Source organism: Lactuca virosa, chromosome 5 (genome assembly GCF_052849685.1).
Source record: "Lactuca virosa cultivar CGN04683 chromosome 5, Lactuca_virosa_CGN04683_v6, whole genome shotgun sequence".
NCBI classification, from domain to species: Eukaryota; Viridiplantae; Streptophyta; class Magnoliopsida; order Asterales; family Asteraceae; genus Lactuca; species Lactuca virosa.
In genome coordinates this window covers 47,903,226-47,912,464 of record NC_136430.1, presented here as the reverse complement: position 1 = coordinate 47,912,464, position 9,239 = coordinate 47,903,226, and positions in this window count along the sequence as shown.

Sequence of the window (9,239 nt, the reverse complement as noted above, 5' to 3'; positions counted from 1 at the left end):
GCATACAAACTTCGATTTTCAGTAATTTGCATCAAGTATTAATGAAAACAAGCTTAGGCTCTGATACCACTGATGGGTTTTGAGCATTCTAACACTCCTATGGTGTACATGCAACCGTATAAACCTTGGATCTATGTTTTCTCTATTATACATGCAAATATTCAATATTCCAAGGTTTCATCCTAACTAGCATAATATGAAGCAACTATATTACAAGAATATAGTAGAATGACATACCTTTTGCTGGAGTTTGAAGTTTTGAACCTTTAAGAGCCTAGTGCCTCAAGTGTTGCACCTCAAATGGTTCACACAACACCAAGAACCCTTGGAATAACTAGAGAAGAAGGATACTTAGGTTCACTCTATGAAAATTGGCCTTGCCCTCTTGTGTATAATACACTAGTCCTTAGCCCCCATTTTATGAACCATAAACCTCTTTATATAGTGTGGAGGATTAGGGTTACATTCATGTAAACCCTAATACCCATGACCTTTCATTTCCATAGGATCCATGGGTTAAACACTCCATGGACTATCCATGAAAGCTTAGCCCAACCTAAATGAACTTGGCCCACCATTTATATAAGAGTCCATATTTAATTAGTTCCTTTTTTATCAGTAAATTAATTCTAAATTAATTCTTGATCAATACTAATTAAATAATGTGATTTCATATTAATATATTTGAACTTATAATATATTAACATAAATCATAAGTATCCTTTTTCTCATTTTGTCTATCCAATTGTTCCGATGCCATGCAACCCAAATGGACCATGCCAAATCGGGTCAAGTACATACCAATTATAGTTATGGTCTTAGACACTAATCCAACAGTCTCCCACTTTCATAAGTCTAAAACTATTATTGCATATGACTCCAAAATCCGACTAGCAATCGTAGCTCTTAAAGTCGCTGTCGAACTCTGACCTAGTCAATGACTTGTCCATTAGATAAGGGATCATATATTCCTGCATTCTAGATATCATATGGAATGAGACATGGATTATAATCATTCTCTCTGTCCATTTGTTGTTTCCCGATTTCCGATTTATGACGACCGACTAATTGAACAAATCAAATCAGTCCAGGCTTAGGCAAGCACTTAGGGGTGTCATCACTAAATCATCGAGAGGCCCAAAGATATCACTTTTATCCCTCCAAGGGTAAAAGGAATGGATAAACTTCGACTCATATGCTTGTTCTACTACATGTTGAATCATACACAAAGGCACATTTTATAACATCGAGTTACCAATGCGTTTTCGTACAATCAATGTATAACAAACTCATAGTCAACAACTCATATCTCTAGGTTTGAAGGATATAAGATATTATCGTCTCATGATCACTCGTGATAAAATCCATGAAGTGAGTTGTGACATCCCCATTTTCACGGCCAAAAAAGACCGATTTTGTTTATGCTTTATAAAAATCAGAGTAACTCTTTTAATAAAAATGTTGCGGAATTTGTTCCCAGAAAAACATGATAAGTACGTTATCAAAGCATTTCCGAAGAAATGTATTTTTCATTCATTTTAAAACATTTGGGATGTCATCGTCAATACAGAGACATAAGCGTAAACAGAACTTACATTCATTATCACTAGTGGTCTACATCTCTTTAATCTCTCAGTGTAGTGCAGCTTTATATCGACACCTGTGATACAAATAAACTGAGTGGGTCAGGTTGGGAAACCTGGTGAGTACATAGGGTTTTCAACCCACAATAATATAATTATTATTTTTAATCATAAAAAAATCAACCCGATTACCCATCCCCATTATCTTTATTCTTAAGGTTTACCCTAAAAATCAGTTATCCTTCATTCATTCATTCCTAAGGTTTATCCTAGGGAATACGCGTGAAGTCCATTACTGCTAATGTCATCTATTAGGCACAACTACCATTATTATCCTTTAGGCGCAGCTGCCAGGATTGTGTTGTTCTCAACTAGGTGCAGCTGCCAGTATCGTATATTAGGCGCAGCTGCCAACGTTATCTTTTAGGTGCGACTGCCAATATCATCAACTAGGCGAAGCTGCCGGGATTATGACGTTCTCTATTAGGCACAACTTCCGATATTATCCTATAGGCGCATCTGCTAGGATGTTTAGAGTACATTGTATTTCCAAATCATCTACAGCTTATGATGCAGCTACCAATATTCACCAATATCATCTTTCATACCTCATCATTTATCTACCCATGTTCTACCCAATATTTTTTTTGTACATATAAAATACCTTTATAGCTTTAGATTTGAAGAGAACGTTCAGATCTGAAAATAAAATACATCTACCGCCTAGATCTGAAGAAAAAGGTTCAGATCTGTAACAAAGTACATCTACAGCCTAGATCTGAAGAAAAAGGTTCAAATATGTAAACAAAGTACATCTACAGCCTAGATCTGAAGAAAAATGTTCAGATCTGTAAACAAAGTACATCTACAGCTTAGATCTGAAGAAAAAGGTTCAGATCTGTGAACAGAATACATCTACAGCCTAGATCTGAAGAAAACGGTTCAAATCTGTAAAAAAAGTACATCCACAGCCTAGATCTGAAGAAAAAGGTTCAGATCTGTAAACAAAGTACATCCACAGCCTATATCTGAAGAAAAAGGTTCAGATCTGTGAACAAAATACATCTACAGCCTAGATCTGAAGAAAAAGGTTCAGATCTGTAAAGAAAGAAGTTAGATCTTTCATCCAACGTAGATCTCAAAGTATAAAATACATATACAGCTTAGATCTTAAAAATAAAGAAGTTTAAATATTTCATCTAGCATAGATCTTAAGTAGATATGCACACATAACACGTAATTTATATAAAATACTTCATATCTATGTGTAAGATGAAAGTAACTATGCGCTCACCTGATAAGGAGTGATTCGGACAGCATCTCGCCTCTAAAAATAATCTTCTTTGACGAAATCGGGAGGTTGGCTTGAAAACCGGGCTCTGCACGGGCAGAGTTTCAAACCGAAAAACTCTTTTTCTCGGAGACTCCAGGCTCTCTGAGGCTTTCTTCTAGTGCTAGCAGGTTTTCCTAGGCTTTTTGGGGGGTTTGGGGGCTTAGAGAGAGATTCTAGAGAGAGAAAGTGAGTTTGGGAAGGTGTGGGAATGAAGGGAACCCGACACCTCTCTTTATAGTTTGTCTGGCACTTCTACTCGTCGAGTTGGCCTCCAACTCGTCGAGTCCATGCTAGGTGTCACCATTCTGGTGGCAAAACGTGGGTGGCCTATATTGTGCCACGTCACCCCTTTTGCAGCAGCACCCTGCCAACTTCTAAACCCCGTAACTTTCGAAAACGAGCTCCGTTTTCGACGTTCTTTATATCCACGCGTAGGTAAAAACAAGATCTACAACTTTCCTTTTGACTCCATAGGCTAATTCTTGACAGATTTTAAATTTAACAGTAGGAGGAGATTAGACTGTTAAATGACCGCGAAGAGTTCGTAACTCCTTCATACGGACTCCGTTTTCGTCTGTCCTTTAACCGTTGAGTTCCTATTAATGAGATCTTCAACTCTCATTTAGGTCACGTAAGCCAAACACCGCTCGAACTAAAATTCGAGTTTCGGGTCGTGCACTACTAAGCCGAATCTTAGAAAAATCATAACTTCCTCATACGAAGTCAGATTTGGGCGTTCTTTTTATGGATGTTCTCGGTTTAACATATTCTACGACTTTCGTTTAGATTACTCAGGTCAAAAATTCCTCTATCATAAATTCACTATTTACGTCTCTCGGTGCCGTGCCGGTTTTGCCGAAAAAATTGGACAGGCCATAACTTCTTCGTTATAACTCGGATTTCGGCGTTCTTTATATGTACGGAACCCTTGAGACATATTCTACAACTTGGTTAAGATTATTTATTCTAAGTAATCGTCCATAAAAAACTCATTTTTGACGCTCATTGTCTCTAAATTGACTAGCCCGGATCTGCGGGCGTTACATGAGTCAAATGAGCGTGGGTTTAATCCAATACTCAGAACTTATGAGCACTCATGAATGTTGTAGCAACTCTTGCTATGTCCAACACCTTAGACATCTACAAGCCAGCTTCATGATAGTCTTGATTCATACCCACTTCCAACATATGACCTACTGTGGAGAATTTGAATAGCTTAGTCATTCGGGAAGAATGACGTAGTTATTCTGGAAGTCAAAACATGCAAAGTGAAACACAAAAATAATCGAATCCAATAGTTATAGCATATGCGTCGAGGAAGCTGAAGCCTCGCGAGAGGAGATATCCCACCCATGATTTGGAGCTAGGGGCGGTGGTATTCGCCCTCAAGATTTGGCGCCAGTATCTTTATGGTGTCCGATGTACCATATACACGGACCATAAGAGCCTGAGATACCTTATGGATCAGCCCAACCTGAATATGAGACAGAGGAGAAGGTTGGATCTAGTGAAGGACTATGATTGTGAGATTTTGTATCATCTTGGCAAGGCTAATGTGGTAGCTGATGCCATGAGTCGTAGAGCAGCGAGTGCTCTGATCCGACACATGTGTATGAGGATGACGGTCATGACTCCAGTCTTAGATACCATCCAAGAGGCCCAAGAGGTGGCCATGAGACTAGAGAACTGGAAGAGAGAACGAGTGATTGGGCAAATTTCTGAGTTTGAGACGGATGGACGTGGGCTTATGACCTACCATGGGCGGATACGGGTTCCATACACGGGTAGAGCTCGACAGATATTGATGGAGGAGGCCCATAAGTCAAGGTTTTCCATTCACCCTGGGGACACTAGGATGTACTTGGACTTGAAACGTGAATATTGGTGGCCCTGTATGAAGAGAGTTGTGGCATGGAAGGTTGAGAGATTTTTGACCTGCCGCAAGGTCAAAGCAGAGCACCAGTGCCCACATGGCAAGTTGCTGCCTCTGGAGATTCCCTTATGGAAGTGGGAGCAAAGTTTTATGGATTTTATCACCAAATTACCGGGGACTAGAAGGGGTGTCGGTGCGATCTGGATGATAGTATATCTACTGGCGAAGAGTGCTCACTTCCTTGCTATTAGTGAGGGTTCCTCTGCGGAGAAACTGGTTGAGGTCTATGTTCGAGAGGTGGTGGCACGGCATGGGGTGCCAACATTGATAGTGTCGGATCGTGATGTGTGTTTTACTTTCAGGTTCTAGAAGAAATCTCATGAGGAAGTGGGTACCCGACTACATTTCAGCACCGCATACCACCCGCAAACAGATGGGCAGAGGGAGCGGATGATTCAGATGCTCGAGGACATGCTACGCGCATGTGTTACGGATTTCGGTGGGAGTTGGGACTCCTACCTGCCCTTGGCTGAGTTTTCATACAAGAACAGCCATCACTCCAGTACTGGGATGCCTCCCTTTGAGCTTTGATACCAGAGGAGGTCGAACAGAGAGTGATGGGGAGCAATGAGATAGTGCTCAAGACGACATAGCAAATCCAGCAGGTTAGACAGAGGTTGCTGATAGCCCAGAGTCGTCAGAAGAGTTATGCGGACCGGATACATTCTTAGATAGAGTTCCAGGTCGGCGATTTTTTCCTTATGAAGGTATCCCCATGGAAAGGGGTGATTCGATTAAGGAAGCAGGGAAAACTGGGCCCTAGATATATTGGTTAGAGCTGTCTGCAGAGTTAAGCCAGATTCATTACACCCTCCATGTATCCCAGATGAGGAAGTATGTAGCCGACGAGACGGAAGTGGTCGCTTTGGAGGACATTCATGTTGATGATCGCCTGGACTACATCGAGAAGCCGGTAGCAATTTTGTATAAGAAGGTGAAGATCTTGAGAAATAAAGAGGTGCCCTTGGTTAACGTTTAGTGGCAACATCGGAGGGAATCCGAGTGGACTTGGGAGCCAGAGCCTGAGATGAGTGAGCAGTACCCGGAGCTGTTTCCAAAGAATGACTTTGAGGGCGAAGTCTGATTCTAGTGGGGGAGAATTGTAACATCCCGAATCCCATGTATAAATTTTAAATGTTTTTTATATCCATATTGATAGGCTAACTCGACGAGTTGGAGGCCCCAACTCATCGAGTAAAGACTGAGACTGGCAGCGTGATTATAGAACCAACTCGATGAGTTGGTGGACTCAACTCGACAAGTTGGAGCTGAGTGAGAAAACCCTAATTTTTAGGGTTAGCACCCTATTTAAAGGACCTTAAGTCCTTTACCCCGCCTCCCTCATCACCTTATCACCCAGAGACAAACCCTAATCGAGTTACCTTCCATCTTGAGAGTATGTTAAGGCTAAGAGTGTGTGTTTTGGTGCATTCCTTGAAGAGTGAAGAGCTCTGAACAAGAAGGAGTCTATAGATCCGGCATCCATTCAGTTGTAGCAGCCATTTGAAGGTAAAAATCCATTACCTTGATCATTTGTTTATTAGATCTCTCCTTTAGAGAGTTTATGGCCTTTTCTAGCTTCTTCATGAGTCATTATTGGTTTTGAGTTTGTCTTGAAGCTACGACTTCAGATCTGGACACTATTAGGCCCTTTAGGCCTAAATATTCAAGCTTTATCAAGCTTTGGCAAATCTTCATGCCTTAAACCCCTTGGTGAGCCTTGTTTCGGCGAAGTTAGCCCCTTAAATGCCATGCATGGACGTAAAGCTTTCAGCTTTACGTTGTATCTTAGCCCTAGGAGGCTAGAACTAGAGTTTGGGGCCATAGTCTCGCTTCAGAGCGTTTGAATGAGAGAATGGGCTGAAGGAACTCGAAGAATTGGTTAGCCAACTCGACGAGTTGGTTAGGGTTTACCCCGATATTCCGGACACTGAGTAAGCTCGACGAGTTGGTGAGACAACTCGGCGAGTTGACTCAGACCTTTCCCGATTTTTCTAAGAACAGAAGGGACTCGACGAGTCGCATAGATGCATTCGACGAGTTAAGTCAACATTGGCTGTTGACTTAAGTGTTGACTTCCTTTGACTTTTAGGGTTTGGTCAATTATGGACTTGGAGACCATGGAGGGGTAAAATGGTCTTTCACACTTTCTGAGATTCAGTAGAGGAGTAGCTTAACATCTTTGGAGTTGTTAATGCCAATTGTTGATTAGAGATGATTGTGATATATGTAGGCAGAGTCTAGACTGACAGTTTTAGCATGAGACATACTTGCTTTACTTACGAGGTGAGTCTTCTCACTATACTTACATGAGTGGTAATTACTGTGCAACCGGAGGGTCTTATCTGTGTTATTGACCGGAGGGTCTTATGTGCTTATACTGAGATATGTGATATTATGCATTCTTTCTTTGTGATTTATGTTGTATATTATTCTGTACATTTATTGAGATAGGACCAGAGGGTCCAAAACGAGCTGCGAGACCGGAGGGTTCTCACTGAGATACATGACTGGAGGGTCCAACCCGAGCCGTGAGACCGAAAGGTCGTCACTGAGACACATGACCGGAGGGTAATCTGTTGTCGTCGGCGGGGCTACTTCTTCTTCTTTCGAAATGAGAAGAATAGCCATGAGAGGCTAATTATTGTGTATGGTATTTTGGGGAACTCACTAAGCTTTTTGTTTTCAGTGTTGTGTGAAATGTGTTTTAGGTACATCTCATGATCGCGGGAATACGCCGACATGATTGTACACACCAGCTTATTGATTATGTTTTAAGGATTCTGGGATATGAGTCAAAAAAATTCTGTGATTGCGTTTTGAGACAATTATGATTTGAGTAGGAGATGTTAAACCGTGTTTTGTGTGGAATTAAAAATGAAAATTTTATTTGAAAACTTAGAGTGTTAAAGTTCCTGTGGAAATAGATTAAGACAATGTGGGGGTTCCCATGGCATTTGATGTAAGCCTTTGAAGGGTTTTCATGGCATCCTATTATAGTTGCATGTTTAGCTTGTATGATATTTTCTTAGTAAATGAAGACCATGTGGGGGTTGCCATGGTAGGAAGACCATGTGGGGGTTCCCATGGCATGTAGTTAAGACCACGTGGGGGTTCCAGTGACATTAGGTATAAGACCTTTGTGGGTTTCCATGGCATCGTTATATGTTGTATGCATGGATTATGTGGTTTATGTAGCTTTTATAGCTAATATGGATTATATGTTTATGTGGATTGTGTGGGGTATGTTCTGGGAAAGTCACTAAGCATTAGGTTACAGTTGGTTGATTTGTTTCAAGTACTTCTGAGCCTAAGGGCAAGGGCAAGGCTTGATGGCGTGGCATGCGCTCTCTCAGGCATTTTTATGGGACACTCTGATATTTGAAATAAAATGTTGATGTTATGAACTTGAAAACAATTGTTCTTGAAATTTTGTGGATTATTGGAAATGTTTTTATTATTCGAAAATGGAAAAGTTTCTTTGAAAAAAATTGGGTTGTTACAAGTTGGTATCAGAGCCTTGGTTTGAGGGATTCGGGCACACTCTCCGGTGTGTCCGGACTCAAACTAAGGAAATGATAGAATTGTTTTCAAAAATCAAAAAAATTAAAAAACTTCTTAAAATGGAAAAAGAGGAGAGTGCAATGCGCGTGATCGGCCAAGCTCAAGTAAGTGGTTCCCGAATATGTTAGCCATGTTATACTGATGTATGGATTATGATAGTGTGATGGATTTTGCTATGTGTATGCTTTAAAAATTGTATACGATTAGGATCTTATGGCCTTCGAATAACTGATTTGGCCTTATTTCCTGTTCCTTGTCTGGTTGTGGTCCTAGGGTAGATTCTATTATTCGAAAGTCCATTTGATCTTGTTCTGCATATAATTTGCATGCATAATGCTACCTGTTATGATTGATTTGAGATTTGATTTGATGGGATTGAGCAAATCTTAGGATCGCCTAGGATTTGAGTTATACAGTAGTCTGTGAGATATGTTTTGTTCTGGGACGAATTAGGGTTATCAGGTAGATATTTGGGGAAGGTAGAGGTAGGTGTGGAAGGTAGTATTGGGCCCGTACTACTGAAAGCACAAGACCTGTACCCGAACTGATGCTAGATCTGGTAGCTCTAAGGAGAACCGGTGTAGGAGGATCCCCTTTTTGATTATCATGATCATTCTGTCTTATCAGGATGGCGGTGACACGATTTAGAGCAGGGGGGTCAGGATCAGGATCAGGGTCCGGATCTGGGCCGGGCGATGGTACAGTGCCCATTGACGAAAGGTTGCGCTAGATCATTGCAGCCGAGGTTATGAGGGGCATCCTTGACGCTACCCCAGTGATTTTTGGGATGGTCAAGGAAGAGATGGAGATTATGGAGGAGAGGCTC